At 44.8% G+C, this 27,419-nt stretch overlaps 2 long non-coding RNA genes across 2 annotated transcripts in view; both read left to right on the top strand.

Annotated features, from left to right (window-relative positions):
* The window catches only part of LOC116812643 (uncharacterized), a 149,052-nt gene that overhangs the window by 51,856 nt on the left and 69,777 nt on the right, over positions 1-27,419 (top strand). The window lies entirely within an intron of this gene.
* Positions 20,550-24,056, top strand: LOC116812644 (uncharacterized). The gene is made up of 2 exons (XR_004370745.1): positions 20,550-20,676; positions 23,832-24,056. It is a non-coding gene; the product is annotated as an uncharacterized LOC116812644 (long non-coding RNA).

The raw sequence follows: 27,419 nt of genomic DNA, 5'->3' as shown, positions 1-27,419 counted from the left end.
CTTAAAAGTTGAACATCTGAGTTTAATTGAATCAATTATGAAATATACATACCATTAAAAATGATGCCATTAAAAATGATGTCATTTTAAGTGTTTTTATTGAAACACATGTTCCCAATACATCATGAAAAGGGAAAAAGTTTACAAAACACTCTATTCAGTAAGACCACAAGACCCTCCTTTTGTAAAGTGTGTATTTATGTATACTAATAAACATATGATAGTGTATTAAATCATACCATTTAGTATATGCATGGAAAGCTGCCTGAAAGAAAACTCCAAAGTGCACTAAAATGGATTATATCTGACTGGTTTGCTTATGGGTTATGTTTATATTCTTTTTGCTTATTTGTTTCTGATTGTTTTATAATATGCCTTTGTTGTGTAATAAATCTTGAACCAAGTGTTTATTTAAAAAAATAAAGTCCTTGAAAACTCTCCACTGTCTTATGAATTAGGCGAAAACTCCCAGGACTGTCACTGAAGGCTTTCCACAATGTGTTCCCAAAGTATGTTTCCAGTTTTATTGTCTACCATTTCCCTTATAATGAAATTGGATCACGTTACTTCCCTGATTAAAACCTTCAGTGGTTTCCCATTGCACTTGCAGTGGAATCAACCTCTACCTGCTGTGTAGCCCGCTGGTCATCTGGTTTGCCTTCTGCTCCGCCTTATCTTAAGCAAATCTCCCTTCTACCTGCTTCCACTACTGTGCTGGCCTGTGTAGAGCAGGAATCTTGCCTCACACAGAACCCATCCAAACGCCGTGTTCTCCACTTTTCATCTGCCTGGTGCCTGCTAATCCTTAAGGTAACTTTCTCAGTGATGTTTCCCTGATATCCAACTCAAAATAACCCTTCTTTTCCCACTTGAGCTTTCTCTTTCATAACCATCTGTTTTTATTTAAAGCAATTATTTAATAGAATCACTGTTACAGATTTTTTTAGTTTGTTCACTTGAAACATACCTGTCTCTCCCGTTAAACTTTGCTCTGTGAGGGCAGGGACCTCCATCTGCTTTTCGAAACCACTAATATTAGACACTATTCTAATATTATTATTATTAATTATTATTATTAATTATATGAGACAGTATTCTAAGCTAGTGCTTAGAATAGTATCTGATACTTAATAGACATTTACACATTTACGGACTTGGTGAATGAACACGCTCTGCTTCAGTCAAGCATAATCATAGCATTTGAACACATATCACAATCATATACCTAAATGCTGTTATTATTCTCTCCATCTCCGCCTGTCAAGTTCTATCTATCCTCAAAAGTCCACTCTAATTCTGTTTCTCCAGTTGAAGCTTTTTCTGATCTGTAAATGGTGGGAGGAAGGGTGGCAGATTATCACCAGAAAAGAAGAGAAGTGAGTTATTGCAAATATGCTAAGTCAGATATCTGCAGGAGTTATGATCCAGTGAAGGGCAGAGAGTCCCCAGCATCTGGAGGAGAGGTTGGTGGAGGGTGGAGATGGGAGGGTCAATGGCAGAGTTTATTGCAGCCTGAGGGGTGGTGGAGTGGGTAAAGGCGAGAAGGGAATGAGAAGACACAAGGAGCACCCAGGAAATTTAAATTATCTTGCCATGGCCATATAATGCCATTTCATTTAGTAGTTTAAGTTTTACTAAAAGTCATGAGATTAAAAATATGTGAACTGCGGCTTCTGCTTCCAGGAAGATGCAGCGGACATACTTTTCCCCATTCCTTTGTCTAAACATAACTAAAAACGCAGGACATTATACATGAGCCAATCATAAGGAGACTGAATGGTGGAGAGAAGGCAAACCTACTACGGGTCTTGGGACAAGAGAGAAGACATAGTCATGAATTCCCTGGGTTTTCTTTTGGCCCCATATATCCTAGACTTGGAGCTGAAGAAGCCAGGAAACTGGAAACAGTAATAGGCGGAGACAAAAAAGCCCCAAAAGAAGCATCCTCTCTCCAACCAAAGCCAGGAAAAGGGCGCCAAGGCAGAAAACTTCAAGACAACACTGCTTTATTGTAGCCAAATGCCACTGAGCAAGCTGGGCCCAAACCCACTCATGCCAGCAAGGGCTGAGTAGGGAGCCTGAATTCTTGCACTTGGCAGGCTATAATGAGGCACCTCCACATTCCAGCCTGGGTAGTGTCAGAGGAGGCCAAATAGGATTCCTGAACTTTCACTCTTGCCAGCTGGTAATGAACCTCTGCCACCCTGTGTCAGTGGGACCATGTGGAGAGCCTGGACTTTCACTCTCACCCAGCAGTAACGAGGCTGCTCCCTCTACCAGCTGGGGTGATATCAGAAGAAGCCTGGAGGAGCATCAGGACTTTCACTGTGGCCCAAAGAGAATGAGGCCACCCCTACCCCACCGTGGTGCCAGTGGAGATCATAGGTAAAGTTAGAACTCCCACATCTGCCTGGCAGTGATGAGGAACAACCCCCTGCCCTGCCCTCAGGTGCCAACAGAGATGCTGTGAAGAACAGGAACTTCTACTTCCACCTGGTAGTAATGAGGCTGCATCCTGCCCTCTTCCCCTATGGGAGTGCTGACAAAAAAAAAAAAAAAAAATCAGCTAAATCAGAACACCGAGGCTCAAAACGCGAATATCCCCACTGAGACAGGAAATATCACTTGAACCTGAAAATTGCCCACCATTCAAAAACCCAGGAAGATCCTAAACTGAAGGACAAAAGGCAATTAATAGATGCCAGCACCTAAAGACAGAGATATCAGATTTATCTGAAAAGAGTTTAAAGTAGCCATGACAAAAATGCTTCAATAAACAATTTGAACACACTTGAAAAAAGTGGAAAAAAAAAAAAAACCTCAGCAAATATATAGAGAAGAACCAAATGGAAATGTCAGAACTTAAAAAAACCGAAGTGGATGGGCTCAATAGCAGAAGGAAGTGAGTGGTGAAAAGAATCAGTGAATTGGAAGAAAAAATAAGAGAAATTAACCAATCTGAACAACAGAAAGAAAATAGAGTGAAAAAAATGGAAGCGGCCTGGCGCAGTGGCCCACGCCTGTAATCCCAGCACTTTGGGAGGCCAAGGCAGGTGGATCACGAGGTCAGGAGATCGAGACCATCCTGGCTAACACGGTGAAACCTCATCTCTACTAAAAATATAAACAATTAGCCAGGCGTGGTGGCACACGCCTGTAGTCCCAGCTACTTGGGAAGCTGAGGCAAGAGAATCACTTGAACCTGGGAAGTGGAGGGTGCAGTGAGCTGAGATCGTGCCACTGTGCTCCAGCCTGGGTGAGAGTGAGACTCTGTATCAAACCAAAACAAAACAAAACAAAAATGGACCCATGGGAATCTAACAAAAGATCTAACATTCATGCTATCAGAGTCCAAAAGGAGAGGAGAAAGAGGGTGAGGCTGAAAAATGCACTTGAAGGAACAATTGCCAAAATCTCAAATTTGGCAACATAAATAAATCTACTGATTCAAGAAGCTGAGATAACTTCAAATAGCAAACACCTGAGACACATCGTAATTAAACTTCTGAAAACTAAAGACAAAGAAAAAATATTAAAAAGTAGTCAGAGGAAAAAAACACCTTACCCATAGAAGAGAAGCAAATTTAGTGACAAAGAATTTCTCATCAGAAATCATGTAAACCATAAGGAAGTGGCAGAATACTTTTCAAGTTTTTAAAGGAAAGAGCTGCCAACCCGGTGAAAATTTTCTTCAGGAATGAGGGGAAAACCAAAACATTTTCAAATGAAGGGAAACCAAGATAATTTGACACCACCAAACCTACCTAAAGAATAGCTAAAATAAGTTCTCCAAACAGAATGCAAGCAATAAGAGAAGGAAACTCGGAACATCAGGAGAAAAGAAAGAACATAGTAAGCCAAAATATAGATACATAGAATAGGTTTTCTTTATTGCTTTGAGTTTTCCAAATTACGTTTGAAATCTAAAGAGGAAATATTTATGATAATTATTTTATAAGTGGGGGAAGGTAAAGAGACACAAAGGGAGGTAAGACTTCTGTAATTTACTTGAACAGGTTAAATGATGGCACTAATAAGGGTGTGATAAATTTTGTGTATATAGTGTAGTACCTAGAGAAACCACTTTATTTATTTATTTATTTATTTATTTTTTTTGCAACAGAGTCTCGCTTTGTCGCCCAGGCTGGAATGCAGTGGCACGATCTCTGCTCACTGCAAGCTCCATCTCCCAGGCTCATGCCATCCTCCTGCCTCAGCCTCCTGAGTAGCCGGGACTACAGGCGCCCGCCACCACACCCAGCTAATTTTTTGTACTTTTAGTAGAGATGGGGTTTCACTGTGTTAGGAAGGATGGTCTCGATCTCCTGACCTTGTGATCTGCTCACCTCAGCCTCCAAAAGCGCTGGGATTACAGGCGTGAGCCACCGCGTCTGGCTGAGAAACCACTTTAAAAGTTTTACCAAAAGAAATAAATACCATGGATAAATAAAAATGGAATTATAAAAAAATATTTAAATAAAAGTCAGAGGCAGGAAAAAGGAAACAGTAAGAAAAAGCAGAAAAAAGCTGAAAACAAAAAAATTAAATGGCAGAACTAAACCCTAACATATCAATAATTAAATTAAATATAATAGATCTAAGTATTTGAAATAAAGAACAGAAATTGGAAGAGTGGATTAAAAATATGGCCAACTATATGCTGTCTACAAGATACGCATTTCAAACATTACTGTATAGGCGGATTGAAAGTAAAATAATGAAAAAAGATATGTCATGCAGATACTAATTATGGAAGACAGAAGTGGCTATATTAATATCAGAGCAATATAATGTCTCAGAGCAAAGACAGAGAAGGAAATTATATAAAGATAAAAGGGGCCAATCTACCAAGAAGGCAAATACACCAAAAATAGAGCTGAAAAATATGTGAAGCAAACAGATAAAGCTGAAAGTAAAAATAGATAAATCTTTAATTATAGTTGAAGGCTTCAATACCCATCTCTCAACATTTGATAGAATTAATAGAGGAAAAATCAATAAAGAAACAAAATAACTCAACAATACCACCAACCAACAAGATCTAATTGACATATGTAGAGCACTCCACCCAACAACAGCAGAATCCAAATTCTTTGCAAGTGCCCAAATATTATACAGCAACATAAACCATATCCTGGGCTGTAAAAGAAACCTGAACAGGTACAGGAACTGAAGTGATACTGAGTGTTCCCCTGCCATGACTTGATACAATTAGAAATTAACAACAAAAATACAACAGGAATATCTCCAAACACTTGGAAATTAAACGGCATGTTCTAAATAGGTCAAAGAAGAAGTCAAAAGTGAAGTTAAAAAAGTACATTGACTTCAACAAAAATTAAAATACAACATATCAAAATTTTTAGAGCTCAGTTAAGGCAGTGCTGGAATGGAAACGTATAGCACTACATGCATATATTAGAAAAGAAGAAAATGTTAAATTGGTAACTTCAGATCTCATTCCGGGCATGGTGGTGGCTCACGCCTGTAATCCCAGCACTTTGGGAGGCTGAGGCGGGCGGATCACGAGGTCAGGAAATCGAGACCATGCTAGCTAACATGTAGAAACCCCATCTCTACTAAAGATAAAAAAAATTAGCTGGGCATGGTGGCGGGCGCCTGTAGTCCCAGCTACTCAGGAGGCTGAGGCAAGAGAATGGCGTGAACCCAGGAGGCGGAGCTTGCAGTGAGCCGAGATCGCGCAACTGCACTCTAGCCAGGGCAACAGAGAGAGACTCCGTCTCAAAACCAGAAAGATCTCATTCCAAAAGCCTACAAAAAGAAGAAGAGAAAGGAAAGCCAAAACCAACAGAAGAAAGAAATACTAAAGATAAAAGCAGAAATCAAGAAAAATCAATGAAACAAAGAGCTGTTTCTTTGAAAAGATCAATGCAACTGACAAACCAAGCATCACTGATGAAGAAAAAGGAAAGAAGACACAAGTTACCAACATCACAAATATCACCGTCACAGATTAGCAGAGACATCATTTAGACTCTACAGACATCAAAAGGATAGTAAAGGAATACCATGAACAACTCTTCATACATAGACTTTGCAACTTAGATAAAATGGACCCATTCCTCAAAAAACAACAAACTGCCCAGACTCATCCAACATGAAATAAATAATTTGAATTGTCCTATCACTATTAAGCAAATTGAATTCATAATTGGATTCATGAAAAAAATCTCAGGCCTGGTGATTGCACTGGTTCAGTTGACCAAATGTTTAAAGAAGCATTAATATAAATTCTGTAGAATCTCTTCCAGAAAATAGAAGTGGAGGGAACACTCTTCAATTCATTTCATGAAATTAGTATTACCTTTATACTAAAACCAGAAAAAGAGAGCAAAAAAAGAAAAAAACTACAAACCATTGTCCCTCATGCATACAGATGAATAAAGGAATATAAAATTCTTTAACAAAATCATTAGCAAATAAGATGTAGCAATGTATTAGAAAAATTGTACACTGTCACCAAGAGGGTTTTATTTCAGGGATTTAAGACTGGTTCAATATTCAAAATCAATGTAATCTTCCTATGTCTGGAATTGGTGGGTTCTTGGTCTCACTGACTTCAAGAATGAAGCCGTGGACCCTCGCGGTGAGTGTTACAGCTCTTAAGGTGGCGCGTCTGGAGTTTGCTCCTTCTGATGTTCGGAGTTTCTTCCTTCTGATGGGTTCGTGGTCTCACTAGCTCAGGAGTGAAGCTGCAGACCTTCGCGGTGAGTGTTACAGCTCTTAAAGCAGTGTGGACCCAAACAGTGAGCAGTAACAAGATTTACTGCAAAGGGTGAAAGAACAAAGCTTCCACAATGTGGAAGGGGACCCGAGCGGGTTGCCCCTGCTGGCTCCGGCAGCCTGCTTTTATTCTCTTCTCTGGCCCCACCCACATCCTGCTGACTGGTAGAGCCGAGTGGTCTGTTTTGACAGGGTGCTGATTGGTGCATTTACAATCCCTGAGCCAGACATAAACGTTCTCCACCTCCCCACTACATTAGCTAGATACAGAGTGCAGACACAGAGGTTCTCCAAGGCCCCACCAGAGTAGCTAGATACAGAGTGTCGATTGGTGCATTCACAAACCCTGAGCTAGACACGGGGTGCTGATTGGTGTATTTACAATCCCTGAGCTAGACATAAAGTTCTCCACCTCCCAACCAGACTCGGGAGCCCAGCTGGCTTCACCCAGTGGATCCTGCACCCGGGCTGCAGGTGGAGCTGCCTGCCAGTCCTGCCCCGTGCACCCACACTCCTCAGCCCTTGGGTGTTTGATGGGACTGGGCGCCCTGGAGCAGGGGGCGGCGCTCGCCGGGGAGGCTCTGGCCGCACAGGAGCCCACGGAGGGCGGGGAGGCTCAGGCATGGCAGGCTGCAGATCCCCAGCCCTGCCCCGCGGGAAGGCAGCTAAGGCCTGGCGAGAAATTGAGCACAGCGCCGGTGGGCTGGCACCCTGGGGGACCCAGTACTGCTGGGGGACCCAGTATACCCTCCGCAGCCGCTGGCCTGGGTGCTAAGCCCCTCATTGCCCGGGGCCGGCAGGGCCAGCCGGCTGCTCGGAGTGCAGGGCCCGCCAAGCCCACGCCCACCCGGAACTCCAGCTGGCCTACAAGCCTGTGCACAGCGGTGGTTCCTGCTCGCGCCTGTCCCTCCACACCTCCCTGCAAGCTAAGGGAGCCGGCTCCGGCCTTGGCCAGCCCAGAAAGGGGCTCCCACAGTGCAGCGGTGGGCTGAAGGGCTACTCAAGTGCCGCCGAAGTGGGAGCCCAGGCAGAGGAGGCGCCAAGAGCGAGTGGGCTGTGAGGACTGCCAGCATCTCATTCCTCAACAGCAGAACAAATTTACAATAGCATACATATGATCATGAAAAACATTTGGCAGAATTCAACAGCCATTCGTAATAAAAGCTCTCAGAAAAATAGGAATAAAGGGAAATTCTCTCAAGTTGATCAAGAATGAGCCTGTGCAAAAGGCCCGCAGCTAACATATCTGAAGATGAAAGAAAGACTGAATGCTTTACATCAGAGGTAAAGACAAGGATGTTAGCTCTTAAATCTCGTACTCAGCATAGTGCTGGAAGTTCTACCCTGTGTAAGAGTCAAGAAAAAGAAGTAAAAGACACACAGGTTGAAATGGAAGTGAAATTGTCTTATTTGCTGGTTGTCTGTGTGTAAATGCTCAAGAACCTACAGTAAAACTCTTAGAATTAATAAGTTAATTAATAAGAACCTACAGTAAAACTCTTAGAATTAATAAGTTACTTCAGCAAGGTCATAGGTGATATGATATGCTTAAAAATCAGTAGTATTTCTACATACTAGCAGTGCACATGTGGACAATAAAATATTTTTACATATCACTCACAATCAGTCAAAAATGAAAATTCAAGACTTGAATGATAAAAAGTACATATATTGATGAAAGAAACCAAAGAAGATCTTAATAGAGAGACTGAGTTCATGGATTGGACAATTCAATGTAATAAGAACGTCAGTTCTTCTAAAAATGACACACAAGTTTAATGCAATTCCTATAAAAATCTCAGCAAGATGTTTTCTAGATAGCAACAGGATTAGTCTAAGATTTATATGAAAAGGCAAAGAAACTGGAATAGGTAAAACCATTCTGAAAAACAATAACGTAGGAGAAATCAGTCTACGTGCTTTCAAAACGCACGACACAGCTAAGTAATCAAGACTGTGGGATATTGGTAGAAGGATGGGCATTTTTTTTTTTATTATACTTTAGGTATTAGGGTACATGTGCACAATGTGCAGGTTTGTTACATATGTATCCATGTGCCATGTTGGTTTGCTGCACCCATTAACTCGTCATTTAGCATTAGGTATATCTCCTAATGCTATCCCTCCTCCCTCCCCCCACCCCACAACAGTCCGCGGAGTGTGATGTTCCCCTTCCTGTGTCCATGAGTTCTCATTGTTCAATTCCCACCTGTGAGTGAGAACATGCGGTGTTTGGTTTTTTGTCCTTGGGATAGTTTACTGAGAATGATGGTTTCCAGTTTCATCCATGTCCCTACAAAGGACATTAACTCATTATTTTTTATGGCTGCATAGTATTCCATGGTGTATATGTGCCACATTTTCTTAATCCAGTCTGTCGTTGCTGGACATTTGGGTTGGTTCAAAGTCTTTGCTATTGTGAATAGTGCTGCAATAAACATATGTGTGCTTGTGTCTTTATAGCGGCATGATTTATAGTCCTTTGGGTATATACCCAGTAATGGGATGGCTGGGTCAAATGGTATTTCTAGATCTAGATCTCTGAGGAATTGCCACACTGACTTTCACAATGGTTGAACTAGTTTACAGTCCCACCAACAGTGTAAAAGTGTTCCTATTTCTCCACATCCTCTCCAGCACCTGTTGTTTCCTGACTTTTTAATGATCAACATTCTAACTGGTGTGAGATGGTATCTCATTGTGGTTTTGATTTGCATTTCTCTGATGGCCAGTGATGATGAGCATTTTTTCATGTGTTTTTTGGCTGCATAAATGTCTTCTTTTGAGAAGTGTCTGTTCATGTCCTTTGCCCACTTTTTGATGGGGTTGTTTTTTTCTTGTAAATTTGTTTGAGTTCATTGTAGATTCTGGATATTAGCCCTTTGTCAGATGAGTAGGTTGTGAAAATTTTCTCCCATTTTGTAGGTTGCCTGTACACTCTGATGGTAGTTTCTTTTGCTGTGCAGAGGCTGTTTAGTTTAATTAGATCCCATTTGTCAATTTTTGCTTTTGTTGCCATTGCTTTTGGTGTTTTAGACATGAAGTCCTTGCCCATGCCTATGTCCTGAATGGTACTGCCTAGGTTTTCTTCTAGGGTTTTTATGGTTTTAGGTCTAACATGTAAGTCTTTAATCCATCTTGAATTAATTTTTGTATAAGGTGTAAGGAAGGGATCCAGTTTCAGCTTTCTACATATGGTTAGCCAGTTTTCCCAGCACCATTTATTAAATAGGGAATCCTTTCCCCATTACTTGTTTTTGTCAGGTTTGTCAAAGATCAGATAGTTGTAGATATGCGGCATTATTTCTGAGGGCTCTGATCTGTTCCATTGATCTATGTCTCTGTTGTGGTACCAGTACCATGCTGTTTTGGTTACTGTAGCCTTGTAGTATAGTTTGAAGTCAGGTAGCGTGATGCCTCCAGCTTTGTTCTTTTGGCTTAGGATTGACTTGGTGATGCGGGCTCTTTTTTGGTTCCATATGAACTTTAAAGTAGTTTTTTCCAATTCTGTGAAGAAAGTCATTGGTAGCTTGATGGGGATGGCATTGAATCTATAAATGACCTTGGGCAGTATGGCCATTTTCACGATATTGATTCTTCCAACCCATGAGCATGGAATGTTCTTCCATTTGTTTGTATCCTCTTTTATTTCATTGAGCAGTGGTTTGTAGTTCTCCTTGAAGAGGTCCTTCACGTCCCTTGTAAGTTGGATTCCTAGGTATTTTATTCTCTTTGAAGCAATTGTGAATGGGAGTTCACTCATGATTTGGCTCTCTGTTTGTCTGTGATTGGTGTACAAGAATGCTTGTGATTTTTGTACATTGATTTTGTATCCTGAGGCTTTGCTGAAGTTGCTAATCAGCTTAAGGAGATTTTGGTCTGAGACAATGGGGTTTTCTAGATATACAATCATGTCATCTGCAAACAGGGACAATTTGACTTCCTCTTTTCCTAATTGAATACCCTTTATTTCCTTCTCCTGCCTAATTGCCCTGGCCAGAACTTCCAACACTGTATTGAATAGGAGTGGTGAGAGAGGGCATCCCTGTCTTGTGCCAGTTTTCAAAGGGAATGCTTCCAGTTTTTGCCCATTCAGTATGATATTGGCTGTGGGTTTGTCATAGATAGCTCTTGTGATTTTGAGATACATCCCATCAATACCTAATTTATTGAGAGTTTTTAGCATGAAGGGTTGTTGAATTTTGTCAAAGGCCTTTTCTGCATCTATTGAGATAATCATGTGGTTTTTGTCTTTGGTTCTGTTTATATGCTGGATTACATTTATTGATTTGCGTATGTTGAATCAGCCTTGCATCCCAGGGATGAAGCCCACTTGATCATGGTGGATAAGCTTTTTGATGTGCTGCTGGATTCGGTTTGCCAGTATTTTATTGAGGATTTTTGCATCAATGTTCATCAAGGATATTGGTCTGAAATTCTCCTTTTTGGTTGTGTCAAGGCAAAAGAGTAGAGAACCCCAACATAGACCCACACAAATATGCCCAACTGATCTTTAACAAAGTAACAAAAACAATCCAAAGGGGGAAAGATAGCCTTTCCAACAAATACTGCTGGATTGATTGAATATCTACAGGCCAAAAGATAATGTACTCTGGACTGTCTTACACTTGTACAAAAATTAACTCAAAATATATCACAGACTTAGATGTAAACTCTAAAGCTTTTAGGAAAAAAAATTGGAGAAAACCTTTGTGATCTAGAGCTAAGCAAAGAGTTCTTAGATTTGACACCAAAGAAAGGATGACTCATAAGTAGAAAAATTGGTAAACTGGACTTAAAAAGTTTTTTCTTTGTGAAAGACCCTGTTAAAAGGGTGAAAAGACAAGTTACAGGCTAAAAGAAGATATCTACAAGCCGTGTATCTAACCAAGGGCCAATATCTGAAATTCATAACACATATAAGCCTGAATAATGGAAAAATGAACAATTAAAACATAGACAAAAGAGAGGAAAAGACAATTTAATGAAGAGGTGATATATATATATGTGTGTGTGTGTGTGTGTGTGTGAAAAGACCACATGGAAAGACGTTCATCATTAGCTATTAGGGAAATGGTAGTTAAAACCACAATTAGATACTGTTACACATTAATCAGAATAGCTAAAGCAAAACATAGTGACAACACCAAATCCTGGCAAAAATTCAGAACACTTACACATTGCCTGACAGAATGTAAAATTGTACAGCATGGTGGATTCTTAAGAAGCTAAACATGCAGGTGGCTTGCAACTCATAATGTGCACTTCTGGACACAGATTCTAAGGAAATGAAGGCCTATATGCACACATGTATGGGAATGTTCATAGTGCTTTATTTGTAATGGGCACAAACTTGAAACAGTGCAGATGTCTTTCAAGGACTGAATGACTTAACAAACTGGGGCAAGTCCACACCATGGGACACAAGTCATAATGGAAAGGAACTAATTGTTCACACACACAACAATCTGGATGAATCTCCCAGGAATAATGATGCTGAGTGAAGAAAGGCAATCCCAAAAGTGAGATTTGTTTGACATCTTGAAGTGACAAAATTATAGAAACAGAAACTAGATTAGTGGTTGGCTGGGATTAGGGAGATAGTGGGTGTGACAGGTACATAGATGTGTGGCTACATAATGTCAAAACGTGGTGTCCTAGTATCAGAAATGTCTGTGTCTTGACTGTATCATGTCTGTATCACGCTGTACTATTGTACTATAGTTCTGCAAGGTGTCACATTGGGATAATCTGCATAAAGGGAACAGGTATCTCTCTGCTGCGCTTCTTACAGTTGCATGTGAATCTACAAATTTCACAATAAAAATTTAGTCAAAAATGAATAGCATGTAAACCTTTATAAACAGATTAGGAAATTGGGCAGAAATTTGGACACTGTCAATTTCTCCTCTGAAGCTGAAAATAGATTGTATTGAAAACATATTAATAAAAGAAGCCAAGCGTTAGATTCACGAAGAGGTTCTTGGTCAATTTCAGAGAAATCCAACTTTTTTTTGGCAATCACAGGGCCCTTCCTTCTCTTTCCTCACATAAGGGTTCTGCCATGGTCCCTTTACCTCTCTGTAGCAGGGTGAGGGATATGAAGATTCTATAACCAAATATTTCATTTCCCCCTCACTTGTTGACCACACTTCTGGCAAATCAAGAAAGATATGAAAAGAAATTGACTTTGTGGAGTTTTTGCAAGTTAATTGGGGAAGTGTTAATAAAATAAGTGTGGAGGCTGGGCGCAATGGCTCACACCTGTAATCCCAGCACTTTGGGAGGCCGAGGTGGGCAGATCACAAGGTCAGGAGTTCAAGACCAGCCTGGCCAACATGGTAAAATCCCACCTCTACTAAAAATATGAAAATTAGCCAAGCATGGTGGCAGGTGCCTGTAATCCCAGCTACTCGGGAGGCTGAAGCAGGAGAATCACTCCAACCCGGGAGGCAGAGATTGCAGTGAGCCAAGATTGCATCACTGCCCTCCAGCCTGGGCAACAGAGCAAGACTCCATCTTGGGGAAAGAAAAAAAAAGTAAGTGTGGAAAGTTTGGGATCATCTCTTAAAGAACAAATAATGAAAGCGACAGATACGGTGAAGCCTGGAGCATATAACAGCCTGCTTACTCTGAGTGGGTGTGTGTTCTCAGACCAAGAATAGTTGTTCATTGTTGCTGGAGGGAGAGGGGTTTTCTTGTAACAATAACAACAATAACATCAGCCGTCACTTAGTGAAATAAGTCCTACTGTGTCCCACAACAACAGTAGCACATTTATCAAGAGATCATTCCTAAGTGCTTTATACTTATTAACTCCTTAATCTTCACAATCACCCCATGAAGTAAGGACTATTTTTTTTTCATTTTACAGATAAGAAAACTGATTCATAGAGAGATTGAGTTATTTGCTGAGAGTAACTAAGGTAGTAATTGGTCAAGGTGAGTTGAACCCAGGCAGTATTTTGGAGACTCTAGAAAAGTCTTCCGTTCCTGTTGGATGTCTGTAGAACGTGTGACACAATGTGAGTTTGGATTTGTCATTGAGGTGGGCTTTACATTGGCATTCGGTGTGTGGCTTCTGCAGGCAGCTCTGTGTGGATCCAGGATTAGCATCAGCTCTTTCTGCTGCAAGCACAAGGTCGCATCTCAGCAGCTGTCCTGCAAGCGCACCTATTCAAATACACAGCCATACACAGAGCTCTTTGTCTGGAGAAAAGGATATAAAAGTCAAAGTACTTTTCCTGCCAGCTATTTGGTTGATCAGGATGGAATATATTGTATTGTAGGACACAATTCAGATTTGTGAGTTATTTCCTCTCACCCTCCCCCGGCTGCTGAACACACACTTTTTCTTCTGACTTTTAGGAAGTGTTTCCTGTGCAACCACATCTCACTTTTTGCAGCATCTCCCACAAGACCACCTGGCTCCTTCCCACACCGTCCTCCATCCAGAGTGCAATTCCTAAGTCCCCTAGGGTGGCATTCTTTTCACATACATGATTCCAATCATAAATTTTTGCAGAGGTGTTCAGTGCAAATGGGACAGCTCCATTTCAGTGGGTGGGGGAAAGTTGGGGCGGAGGAGTTTCCTGAACCCTTTGCCCTTTTTGGAAACTCAGTCAGATTCTTTTAATCATCTGGATGAGCCCGTGTGTCAAAGGCACAGGTAGCATGTGCTATCAGATCTATTGGTGCCTGCGTCCAATATGCATGTATAAAACTAAAATCTTTACTTTCCCCCTTGTTCTGTTTATGATGATGGGATCAGGAGTTGAGCCCTGGTGGCATTTAATGCACTGTTGGGGAAATGTTAGTTGCAAGTGCATTGCATTCCATGCTTGCTGTCTAGCCTGAATTTCATATTTTTATACAAAATCTTTTTTATTTATTTACTTTTTTTGGTTTTTATTTTTATTTATTTTTTTGTGTGTGTGATGGAGTTTCGCTCTTGTTGCCCAGGCTGGAGTGCAATGGCCTGATCTAGGCTCACTACAACCTCTGCCTCCCAGGCTCAAGCGATTCTCCTGCCTCAGCCACCCAAGTAGCTGGGATTATAGGCGCCAGCCACCACGCCCAGCTAATTTTGTGTTTTAGTAGACACGGGGTTTCACCATGTTGGCCAAGCTGGTCTCAAACTCCTGATCTGGGGTGATCCACCCTCCTCGGCCTCCTTAAGTGCTGGGATTACAGGCGTGAACCACCGTGCCTGGGAAAGAAATCTTTAGGTTATCGACACACTTTATGTATCATGAATCTATAATATGTATTTATACATACTCTGTGTCTTTTCTTCTCTGTTTGGATAAGGTATGTTTATGCTAATCTGTATTAGCAATGGGACTGGCGAGCCCACAGCTTGCAGAAGCTACTGGAGCATGGGCAATAGGACCAGTGCTGGCCATGACTTTTCCTTGTACCAAGTCCTCTGAGTGGCAGTGCCTGCTGACTGTCCTTCATTCCTTCTTGCTGGTCTGGAGGGAGTTCTCAGGCTGCTGAGCAAACGCTGCTGCCACATGACCTTTCCTGATGCGCCTGTGAATTCCTTCCTTCTGCCACTTCATTTTGGATACTCTCACTCTGATTTTTGCTCAGCGATGAATCGAATGGCCTGTCAGTGTTTTCCAGTAGAGGTGAGCTATTTTCCACCCTAAGACATGGCTTCTGTAGACTAAATTTGCTTTAGTTTCAAAATCAAAAGCGAATGGGCCCACCTTTATGGTGGGAAGGTAGTGGGCACGGGAAGTCAAGGAGCTCCCTGGGAAGGCCTGGCAGCGGCTCCCATGTCACTCCTCAGACAGTTTCTCAAAGGCTTATTTATCCTAGGCTGTCATGGATGTGTCAGCAAGGATGGTTTGGACACAGCTCTAATGCTGAGAACTTGTAAATAAAAAAAAGTTCTTGGCCAGAGTTAGTTTCTGAAATTCCTCTCTCAATTATTGAGAATAGTTTTACTTTAACAAGCATTCCTTTCCCTTACAGTTCTGCTTCTCATTTGGCCCATCCTCTTGTGAAGTCATAATTTCGTGCTTATGATACAGCAGATAGTGACCAAGATGGAAATGATTATAATATCATAGGTGCCCAACATGCGTGTTTATAGCAGCACAATTCACAATTGCAAAAATATGGACCCAACCTAAATGCCCATCAACCAATAAGTGGATAAAGAAAATGTGGTACATATATACCATGGAATACTACTCAGCCATAAAATGGACAAAATAATGACCTTTGCAGCAACCTGGATGGATTTGAAGACCATTATTTGAAGTGAAGTCACGTAGGAATGGAAAACCAAATATCGTATGTTCTCACTTATAAGTTGGAGCTAAGCTATAAGGATGCAAAGGCATAAGGATGATATAATGGGCCAGGTGCAGTGGCTCACGCCTATAATCCTAGCCTTTGGGTGGCCGAGGCTGGTGGATCACAAGGTCAGGAATTCAAGACCAGCCTGTCCAACATGGTGAAACCCTGTCTCTACAAAAATACAAAAATTATCTGGGAGTGGTGGCGGGCGCCTGTAATCCCAGCTACTTGGGAGGCTGAGGTGAGACAATTGCTTGAATCTGGGAGGCGGAGGTTGCAGTGAGTTGAGATTGAGCCATTGTAGTCCAGCCTGGGCGACAGAGCGAGATTCTGTCTCAAAAAAAGATAAAAAAGAAAAAGAATGATAGAATGGACTTTGAGGACTCAGGGGAAAGTGTGGGAGGTGAGTGAGGAATAAAAGAAAGACTACACATTGGTACAGTGTACACTTCTCAGGGTGATGGGTGCACCAAAATCTCAGAAACTACCACTAAACAACTGATCCATGTAACCCAAATTCACCTGTACCCCCCAAACTATTGAAATCTGAAAACAAATCACAGATGCCCAGCACTAAGGATGGACAGATGTGCAGGACAGAAGTAGAGACCTGCTCCATCCTCAGCCACTTGTCCTCTTCCCCACCCTGTCTTTTGTCCGGATCAGCTCAGGCAAACCAGTCTGCCTGCACTCCATCGTATTCTTACAATTTGCCAGTTGTGGCCTCAAAAGTTTGTACAACAATCTCTGGACCAGCTGTTAGCTGTTGTCTCCCAGGGCTCTGGGATTCCTCTGGGAATAAAATGAGGCCAGGCTTTCTGGGACACCTTTCAAGTGGGGAACTCTACAGCAGATGCGCTCATGGGCGGCAGCTGGAGGAAGTCTGGCAGAGATGACGGTACACGCCGCTGAGAACAGGAATGGAGCCTAACCATGTACTTGGATGGCTCGGAAAGAAAAGAGGATTTGGAAGGAAAGAGGAGGGAGATTCTATATTTAAGATTAACCTTGGAGGGAAGCTCACACAGGAAGAAGACTATGGCCACCAAAATTCCAAGTTACTAAGCTTTTCAGGGGATGTCTTAGCCAACAAGTTTAACCTTTTGAACAATGCTCTTTAAAAGAAAACAAAAGAGGAGATGTCCACAATGTAATAACAGGAACAATGAGATTTTTGCTTGCGTGTACTGTTCTTGAACTTGATCTCATCCCACATTATTGTTCCCACCACAGTGGGTGACTGAAAACCAAACCAGGCTGCTGCTCTCCTGGCCCCGAGGGTTCACTGGTGCTGGTGTTGCCCAACTTCTTAACCCTCCTCTGTCGAAATCCGAAGTGGGTGGATGTCTCTTCTGTCATTTCAGAGGAGGGAGGACTTAAACCTCACGGGCATTTTCACTGAAACACAGAAAGCTCTGCTTTTCCACAGAGGCTGGGCTTTCTGAGCACATGCCCTACAGCTGTCTCAGATATCTGAAGCCTTCTCAGTTTTTCACAGAATCATCTAAGTTCTGTAGCATATGAGCAGGGTTGGGAACCAGCCTTGGAAAACCTTCACTTCTTAAGTAAACGGAAATTAGCACGACTGGATGTGAATAGTCAGGGCTGAGCTAATGCAAACTGACCGACCTTCTAGGCCAGTGTGGCTCAGTGTTTGCAGGAAAGTTCTGCCTGAAACCGTCTGATGAGGGCGTATGGGAAAGGCAACACTGATTTTGCCCTCACATGGACTTGCATTAGAGAAAATAACAGCCCTGGCCTGAGAAGATAATTTTGAGGCATGAGAAAACTGAAACATTGTTTGGCAGATTTGTTTTCTGCATTTTCCTGTTCGTGTATTTTAGTTTAAGTAAAAGTTAGGGGTTAGGAATCCATCCTGTTGCCCGTGGGCTTACTTTAATCAAGCAAACACACACTGTCTCTGTCTTGATGGAGCCTGTGTTACATGTAATTGGGGGGTAACCAACATAAGGAACTCTCAGGTTGAAGAATGAGGACTTTGAGCTTAGGACTACTGCAGTGTTGTAAACTATAATCCTTATTTCTGTGCAAAAAATCACTCATGAACTCTATAGAGAAGGTTGATGTTATAATAACTATTGGTGATAGGCATTCACCAGTAGATCACAGCCAGCATGGCTAACAGGACCCAGGTTTTCCATTTGAGAAGCGTTTGCTGGGAGGAGTTCCCCCAGGCAAGTGCTTGGTTCTGGAGTTGTCAGGGTCCATTTGCTGAGGGTCCATCGCTGTTGTGATCCATATGCTTAGTGTCTTCCCGAGAATCTGCACAGCCCAGAGTTTTTGAAGATTAACAAATGGATTTGATTTCCACTTTGCAAAAACATTCCCTCAGTGGAAAATCGTTTTTGCTTCCCCATTAAGTGCTATGTGGGAGAGATCATCAAGTCTCCTTCTGGGAGTTTGCAAAGGAGAAATGTTAACAGTTCAGCCAGAACAGAGTCAAGACCTGCATCCCTGAGGGTGGGCTGAATTTTCCTCTGTGAGGTGGCAGATTTTGAATAATTCTAAATGCAGGTGGCGTCATTTTCACTGGGTGTTATGTCTGATGGTCATGAAGGATTCAAGGACAACTTCAAATAGGGAATCAACGCCATAACTTCCAGCCCGTCCTTCCCACAGGCATGCTAACAGGCAAGATGGCTGGCAATTGTGGAAAACAGTCTCAAATGGCAAAAATGCAGTTTTGAGGCTGTTCCAGATAATTGCTGCTGGAGAGTTTAAGCTTTTGGTAGAAACTGATTTCATGGGCAGATGCTACTGTGGAGCCAGAGGTAATTTAGGTCTGAAAATTGGCCCCATTCTGAAAGTGGTTGTTGTGGATGATTTCAGATAAAGAATCCACTCTGCCAGATTGGACAAAGCCTATTGGAGTATCAGATCTGTTGCAGTCTCTCTTTACTATTGCTGAAGGAATGATTCAGCTAATTAGGACTATGCTTACATGAGATCAGTGTATCAAATCACACTTTGTCTTTTGCCCCAAGATGTCTTTTTTTTTCCACTCCGTTTGGTGGGCTTCTGGGACTGCAGAGCAAACCAGTGAGAACAAATGCTGTTTCTGTGTGCACAACTGTCCAGGCATCCCCTCCCGTGTGGAGGACCCGTGGTGGAGGGTGTCAGACGAAGTTTCTGGGATGATGCGCCAGAAGGGCCTCTTACCATGTTGACTCCTTCTTTGAATCCAAGATCTTTGACTTAAGCATTAGTGTTTATCTTAACAGTAGTCTGATTTACAGTGGAGATTCTGAGTAATAGTCTAGCCTTGATAAGTCACTGAAAGATGAGACTCCGGGCTCTCTGATGGATGAAGGAGCAATGATAATGTTAGGCTGAGAGGCAGGAAGAAACCAGGGTTTGGGAACCTGCTTTGATAGGAAGAATTGCATCCGTGGAGAACGCCAAGTCTCCAGGCCTTGTTGGGCACACCTGGGTCTCTTTTTACTCTAGCCACTTGCAAGCTTGGGAAACACAGCCCTCTCCTCCTGTGCTCTCACACTGCATCCCCCAGCCCATCCTACTTGCACATCATGACCAGCTCCAGGGTCGAGCCTCTCCCCTACAGCCACTGCTCCTGTTGCAGTTCAGCCTGCATGGCCTCTGGCCTCTCTGCATCATGGCCTTTTATCTGTTCTCACTCCCTCTACTACCAGTCACTTTCAGCTACTCCAGCCCAGCAACTAGTTGCACTCATTGAGGACAGCAGCAATGACAGCGATAGCTAGTGCCCAGTGCTTGCTTCCTGCATGGCAGGCACCTTCTAAGCACTTTACACATGTTGATCGATTTATTTATCCTCCAACGCTAGTATTATCCCCATTTCATAGGTGAATACACTGAGGGGTGAAGTCACGTAGATAGCACCTGGTAAGTTGGGTCTCAGGTCCCGATGTCATACACTCTAGTGAACCAAGTTACTTTTCAGCCATGGGTGGCCATCCCACATCCTCTAGGAACACCTGAGACAAGCCTACGTGTTTCCCTTTTCTCCTCAAATAGGCAGCACATCGGCCACAGGCAACCTTGGACAAGAAACTGGAGTGTTGATCATCACATTGCTCCCTCCCACCCTCACCCGGGCCAGGAGCCGTGGCCGAGAAAGCCCTGGCCCGGATGCTAGACCTCAGCTTCGTATCCTCCCCCACTCCCAAGGGAACAGAGATGGTGAATAGATTCATCTTGAGTTCTGCCCTGGAGGACTGGCTGGGCTGTGGAATGTGTGTGGAGGAAGACCTTGAGGTGAAGTCTGCCCTGTGCCCAGTAGGGGAGGTATTTGCCAGCTCCACCTAAGGGCAGTTTCTCTGATGCTTCATTTTCTGTGCTCTGTGAGAATCACTGAACACACGGCCAGCAGTCTTCAGGGCATTTCTTTTCCCTGTTGGAGAGGCGCTGTTATTACGCTATTATTGGTCCACAATGTGCTGACTCAGTGGTTCTGGTGTAACCCTCCCCTCCATGCTGACTCAAGCATTGGCCTGGCGTAGGCAAATGACTGAGCCCTTCTGGATGAACTCAGGGCATCTCTGAGGACTGTGGACCTGGCCCAGCCCTCCGCAGGGTGTAACCCTACTCTGGGGTGAGCTTTCATTCACTGTGGAGCAGGTGAAGGGCCCATGGTCACGGGCACCATCTACTTATCTAACGCTGTAGTTCAGTGTTCTAGAGAAGGGGAAATGGGCCAAGTTGATCGGTTCTTACACAGCAGAAGGCGTCACTGCCTGTACTGAGGTTTCAAAACTGTTACTGCCTCATTGATTCTGCAGTTTGATGTCTACCTTCTCAGTTGGAAAATAGTGGACTTTCATAACTCATAAATGGCTTTATGAAAACCATTTCTTACCGTGGTAGCAGAAGAGATGAGCAGCTGACCAAGAAGGCATGACTGGGCAGGTCCAGGGTCAGCACTCCGGCCTCACACACTACAGACGGGATTATGCAGCCGTGGTCTCTTGACCATGCTGCTCTTTCATAAAGACTCCACAAACGGCTGCAAAAGCCAAAGGCTGGCCACCTTCTGTGCTGACGTTGTGACTCCAGAATGCTTGCAAAGGGGAATCCAGGCACAATCTTCAGCTATTGTGCATCCAAAAACGATTATGGAAATGATGCTGGTAAATCTCAATGACTTCCACATTGCCTGGCGCAGTTCCAGGACTGCACGGCTCCCCTCCCTCGCCTGTCAGACTGTTCCTTCGGTATCCCGTCTCCATGGGGCACTGACAGTACTAAAAGTGCAGAGATATGAAATGTGGAATTGGCATTTCCCCCATAATTATCTCTCAATCAGACGGTATTTGAACAAGACTCCTCGGCCTCAGAGAGGGGGCTGGTGGAAGTCTCCGTGTAGACCAATCTTTTTGATTTTTTTTTTTGCCTATTGTTCTGCTGAACCTGTGCAATGCCATGGCTTATATGTGCCCATTGTCCTTCCAGTTCTTTTCTTCCCTAAAACATGTTTTCAGGTTTCTCATCCTTTAAAGTAATTAGCATTTTAAATGTTTCCCACAGTTGGCAAATCTTAGTTTATATTCAAGGTGTGGAAGTTCTCATTCCAAACCATTTAATCCGGAAACAATTTTTCACATCTTCTAGGTAAACATATGCTAGCCTTTTGTTAACTGTTTACTTCACCACACTGTTTATTTTTCTTCAGTTGCTCCACAACATTAGGTTTTATACAGCGTTCAAATTCTGTGATTTCTTTGATTTCTCCTTTCTTTCTTAGAAAACAATCATGGGTGGATAGGTAGAAGGAAACTACCCTTGGCTCCCGTGAGTGGCTTTCTCCTCCAGCACCAGGTTCTGGCTAACCATAAAGTTCCTGGCAATGATCAGCTTCAGCCAGCACACCACAGAACACACGGCGTGCCAAGGGCCTTATCTGGCTGCAGTGCCTTTCTTGCTCCATCCCTCCTTTTCCTTTTCCTTCACCCTGGGCCACCAGTTGGGGCTGTGTGACCTTGGGCAAGGTATTCCCCCTTACCATATTTAAATGGGAATCATAGCAATACCTGCCTCAGACAGTTGTCCTGAGGGTTTTAATGAGTAAATGCACACAGAACATTTATTATTTATTTATCTTTGGCTCTGTTGCCAGGGCTGGAATGTAGTGACTCAATCATAGCTCACGGCTGCCTTGAACTCTTGGGCTCAAGGGATCCTCCTGTGTCAGTCTCCTGAGTAGCTGGGACTATAGGTGTGGGCTGCTGTGCCTGGCTAATTTTTTTTTTTTTTCTTCTGAGACGGAGTCTTGCATCTCGCTCTATCGCCCAGGCTGGAGTGCAGTGGCAGGATCTTGGCTCACTGCAAGCTCCGCCTCCCAGGTTCATGCCATTCTCCTGCCTCAGCCTCCCGAGTAGCTAGGACTACAGGTGCCCGCCACCACACCCAGCTGGTTTTTTTGTATTTTTTAGTAGAGATGGGGTTTCACCGTGTTAGCCAGGATGGTCTCGATCTCATGACCTCGTGATCTACCTGCCTCGGCCTCCCAAAGTGCTGGGATTACAGGTGTGAGCCACCGTGCCTGGCCGCCTGGCTAATTTTTAAGTTTTAGTAGAGATGGGGTCTTGCCATCTTGCTCAGGCTGGTTTCACACTCCTGGGCTCAAGTGATCCTCTTGCCTCAGCCTCCCAAAGTGTTAGGATTACAAACATGAGCCACTGTGCTGGGCCACAGAGAATATTGAGACTAGTCTGGTATGTGGCATGTGCTGTTCAAGTGTTTGTGATGATGCTCTTTAGTGCTATGGTCATTCTCTATTTCAATTTCTCCTTGGCACTTATCACCAGCTAACATACTATCAATATTTCCTTACTTAATTGTGTTTATCGTCTGCTCCATTAGAAGGTAAATTCTGGGCCGGGTGCTGTGGCTCACGCCTGTAATCCCAGCACTTTGGGAGGCCAAGGCGGGTGGATCACAAGGTCAGGAGATCAAGACCATCCTGGCTAACACAGTGAAACCCCGTCTCTACTAAAAATGCAAAATATTAGCTGGGCGTGGTGGCGGGTGCCAGTAGTCCCAGCTACTCGGGAGGCTGAGGCAGGAGAATGGCCTGAACCCAGGAGGCGGAGCTTGCTGTGAGTCAAGATCGCTCCAATGCACTCCAGCCTGGGCGACAGAGCAAGACTCGGTCTCAAAAAAAAAAAAAAAAAAAAAGGTAAATTCCATTAGGGTGGAGATGTTTGTCTGTTTTGTTCACAACAGCATGTGGAGACTAGAGCAGGCATCTGGCAGGTGTGCTCCACAAATGTTTGTGGATGCAACTGGTACCACCAGGCTGTATAAAAAACAATTTAAAAGGCCTAGCAATTTTAAATAGGGTTGTGTCAGGGATGCCATTTTGGGGGCCTCCTGTTTTTGCAGACCCACTTTGGTACCTAAGATGCAGACTTATTGGGCTCCAAACCTCCAGGACAGGGCAAGGCTTGAGGTGGTTATTTGGAGCTAGTTCCCAGTGAAGTGTTTGCATCACTTGGAGTGTGGGCTGGAGGAATAGGGACACAGGGACCCTAGACCAAAGCCATGCAGGAATCCAGAACTCAGCACCAGGAAGAAGGGCTTGGGGGAGCCAGATTTTAGGAGAAATGTGCCATGTGTCTATTCAAATCAGCTACAGGAGGTGAAGGCAACAGCCCTTTCCCTGGAGTTGTTCAAATTTGAATAAGATTAGAATCCAATAGCTATAATGCAACAGAAGGAAAAAAAAGCTCATCTATCACTGATAATTCCAATAAAACTCTGCACTTTCTTTGCAGAAAATACATCTATGAGCATCAATTCACTGTGTCCTGTCTGGCTTCAGGGCCTCAGAGGCATCCTGAAGAGCATCCGGGGAAGCCTTAGAGCCATGGGCTTCTCTGCTGAGAACTGGTGATGTCACACAGGCCAGAAGCTGACAATTTAAGTCAATTCACTCTCCAAAAATGTTGCACCCCTACTACGTGTTAAGCTCATTAAAGTTGGAGAGTTGAATGAGCTAATGTTCATGAATCGCTGTGATGCAAATGTGCCTTCAGAAGGGGAGAGGGTCCTTCCCTGGGGGCTTCCACAGACTTCACAGAGGGCAATGCTGTAAGGTGATGATCCACCGGAGGGGATAGAGGGTGGGAACAGGGAGATGGAGGCTTCGTCAGAATCCATGGCACACCTCCCGGGCAATTGGAGCTCAAGCCTGTATTTTGGCGAGAAAGTCAAGCAGAGCTGTAGCCCGGCGAGATGCATTAGTCAGTGCAACAGTAGGGAAGACGTTTCCAAAGAGGGTCGCCTTGCATGTGGAGAGAGTTCTTGGTTTGATGAAAACACCTGGGGAAGGAACAGTGTGACTGGAGGGACTTGGATCAGGGTCCTCTGGTGCAGGTGGCCTGGGCCATGGGCAGCCCTGGGTGCACCCTGCTCCATGCTGAGCTGGGCTCTGGAAAGCCTCTGCGCTTGCGTCTCACCTCATCACCCTCAGAGCATTGCCCCCGTCTTGCCACTCCCTCTGCCAGCCTCATTTTCTCCCCTCTCCCTGCACACCAAGCTCGGCCTGGGCCCCTGTACCCTCCACATGGAGCTTGCACCCAGGAGATCTCATCCAGGGCCTGGTTTGAAATTCCATTTGTATACCAAGGACTTTTCAATCCTTTTTTCCATCCTTGGCAGGCCTCAGAGCACACTCCCCGCAACCCCCCAACAATTCCACCTGTCTTCTTGCCATGCCCACTTGGGGTATCCAATGGGAATTTCAAAGTTAACAGGGATACAAGTTAGGTTTTTATCACCACCCCCTCTCCTTCCCCCACCCCCAGAATTCTCATTTCAGGAAATGAGACCACCACCCACTCAGTTCACTTGAGTGAAAACAATGGGGCTTCCGCGATTCCTTCCGTCTCCACTCCCACACACCCAGCCTGCTGACGAGCACCGCTTCCTCTCCCTCCAAATGCACCAGGGCATCCTCCCCTCAGCCCCGCTGCCCTCAGCCCCCTCATCCTGTCCGGCCCAGGCCGGCAACAGGCCCCCACGTGGCTTCCCTGTGCCCCCGGCCTTCCACTACAGAGTCCCCAGGCAGCTGCCCGGTGGATCTTTTGAAACTGTCATCAGATGACTGCCCTGCTGCACAGGAACTTCCAGCGTCCTGATAACATCAGCGTGGTCCTTCTGCCCTGTCCTGGCTTACTAAGCTCTGATCTGCCCGCGTCTGCCCGCCTGACCATAGCTAGTCTTCCTTTTCCTGGAGCACTAGCTGGTCCCTCCGTGGGCCTGGCCGTTTCCTGGCCCAGGACGCTCCTGCCCTTGCTTCCTATGCCTGGGTCCTTCAGCACCCTGAAGCCAGCCCCTGCAGAGGGCTCTCTGAGCCGTAACCTAACGCAGCACCTGCTGTGGCCTCTGGGCTTTCCAGCCCTGCTCTGTGACTGTCAGTGTCAGGCGCGGCTCTGGGCGGTCTTTGATGCCTTCCTGTCCTTTTCCCCAAATCGCATCTGTGCGTATGAGCAGAAGGGAGTACTGCACACCCAGGCCCTGGGATGGCACCTGGCTTGCAGCGGGTGCTCACTGCATCTTTGTGGAGAGCTTAGCTTTGGTGAACGCCCCCTGAGGCCCATGCCCCCGCGGACTCGCTGCAGGCTGGGTGGGGCACGGCCATAGCAGGTGTCTCCTGGGGGGCCGGCACAGCTCGGAACCCCAAGGCCGCCAAAGAACTAGCTCAGGAGATCCCATTTCCCTTGGCTGAGGGGCCCACAGCCCGCGCGTCCCAGGACCAGCTCTCAGGATGGGCCTGTGCGCCTCTCCAAAGGCGCCTCCATGGAGTGCTGGCAGGGGTCTGGGAAGGGCGGGAGACTGGGCAATGCTGGCCCCCCTACTCCTGCCAGACCCTCTCCCTCCCTCCCCTCGGAGCAGGAAGGACCTGATTCAAACAGCCCAGGAAACCTCTGGTGTCCCCAGCAGCCTTTCGGGGCCAGGGATTTTATTTTAGAGCTTTGTCAGCAGTGGACGGCAGGGACTCCCAGTGCGGGTCCCCAGTCGTACAACCTGAGCTAGGAGCTGGGCGCCAACTGTATGTGTGAGAGTTGTGAGTGTGGGTATTCATGTATGTGGATGTAAGTGCGTGAGTGTGTGTATTCATGTGTGAGTGTGTGAACATGTATGTGTGTGAGCATTGTGCATGTGAACATCTGTATGAGTGTGAGAGTGTGAGCATGTGGTGTGTGTGTGGACATGCATGTGTCTGTGTGTATAAGGATGTGTTTATGAGTATGTGTGTGGTGTATTTTTATGTATGTGAGAGTGAATGTGTGAGTGTGATGTGTGTAAATTGGCTGTGTGAGTGTATGAGAATGTGTAGTGTATGTAAGTGTGTGAGCATGTTCAAGTGACTGTGTGAGTGTGGTGTGTGTAGTGTGTGTGTAGTGTGTGCCTGAGATGTGTGCAAGTGTGTGAGCATGAGTGTGAGATGTGTGTAAGTGTGCAAGTAAGCGTGTTAGTATGTGTGATGTAAGTGTGCATAAGTGTGTGAGTGTATCTGTGTGTGATAGGTTGTACAAATGAGTGTGTGAGCATGAGGTGTGTCTGCAAGTGACAAAGTGTGTGTATGTAGTGCATGTTTGTGTGTGAGCATGTGTGTGAGGTGTGTGCAAGTGTTTGTGTGTGTGTATGCTCTTGTGCAAGTGAGTGTGTGAGCATGTGTGGGAGGTGTGTAAGTGCGAGTGTGTGTGTGTGAGAGAGAGAGAGACGGATGAGGAGGAGAGCCAGTGGCTACAAGAAGCCGGGCTGTGGGATGTCTGAGGAAGAAGGGGCCTTGCTGAGAGGTCACGGGGGCTTTGGAATTGCAGGGGGTGTCCAGAGGGCATCGGCGTCTGTGTGTGAGGACCTGGGACACCATAAGGGGCGCAGGAAAGACAAAGAGGACGGCACAGACCCAGGCTCAGGGCAGCTGCCCGGTTTGCCTCGTGCACACTGATGGGCTGGGGTTCTCGTCCTCCTCATTCCCAGCTTCTGGATCCCACAGCAGGCGCTGCTGATTCTCTTCTCCCGGTCCCGGAGAGTCACTAGGATGTGTGCGTTACCCCTCCCCTTTCCCACAGACTTTAGTCTACTTTATTTTTATTTTATTTATTTTATTTTTTATTTTTTATTTTTTTTTGAGACGGAGTCTCGCTCTTTCGCCCAGGCAGGAGTACAACGGCGCCATCTGGGCTCACTACAAGCTCCGCCTCTAGGGTTCACGCCATTCTCTTGCCTCAGTCTCCCGAGTAGCTGGGACTACAGGCGCCCGCCACCACGCCCGGCTAATTTTTTGCATTTTTTAGTAGAGACGGGGTTTCACCATGTTAGCCAGGATGGTCTCCATCTGCTGACCTCGTGAT

The sequence above is a fragment of the Hylobates moloch genome, unplaced genomic scaffold (genome assembly GCF_009828535.3).
Source record: "Hylobates moloch isolate HMO894 unplaced genomic scaffold, HMol_V3 SCAFFOLD_9, whole genome shotgun sequence".
NCBI classification, from domain to species: domain Eukaryota; kingdom Metazoa; phylum Chordata; class Mammalia; order Primates; family Hylobatidae; genus Hylobates; species Hylobates moloch.
Note: the sequence above shows the minus strand (reverse complement) of the source record. Positions and strands in the feature narration are given on the sequence as shown.